This window comes from Diadema setosum, chromosome 18 (assembly GCF_964275005.1).
Source record: "Diadema setosum chromosome 18, eeDiaSeto1, whole genome shotgun sequence".
Taxonomy (NCBI): domain Eukaryota; kingdom Metazoa; phylum Echinodermata; class Echinoidea; order Diadematoida; family Diadematidae; genus Diadema; species Diadema setosum.
In genome coordinates, this window is record NC_092702.1 from 7,558,263 (window position 1) to 7,558,989 (window position 727).

The window sequence follows — 727 nt, forward strand, 5'->3', positions numbered from 1 at the left end:
AAACACACAAACAAAACAGGAAAACGTTTGTTGGATAGATGATTACTGTATATCGGTTTAGGTAATGAATAGATAGATAGATAGATATACATACAAACATACATACATACATACATACATACATACATACATACATACATACATAGAATGAAAGAAACATAGATGGAAAAATAGATAGATAGATAGATAGATAGATAGACAGATAGATAGATAAAGAGATAGATAGATAGATAGATAGATAGATAGATAGATAGATAGATAGATAGATAGATAGATAAAGAGATGGATAGATAGAGATAGATAGGTAGATAGATAGATAGATAGATATATTGATTGATAGATGTAGATAGATAGAGATATCTCGGTAGACAGATATAGGGGCCTATTAGGTAGATTTAGGTAAAGAGATTGATTGATATACAAAGATAGATACATGTACATGTATTCCTTCTTTTTTTTCAGCAATAGTATGCTAAACAATATATATGCAAATAACATACATTTTATACAATTCAACTGTCTATGTGTATATTGAATTGTGAGATATTTTGTGCTCACAGCATGCAGGGCATATTAGTTGGATACGGGTAGTCGGATCGATTGGATATAATATCCGCAATTAATCCGGGTGCCAAGTATTGTTTCCAATGATGATACACCTACGTACTACGCACACACACTATACACAACCACTACACACACAATGTACACTATCTACGCGAAGTTA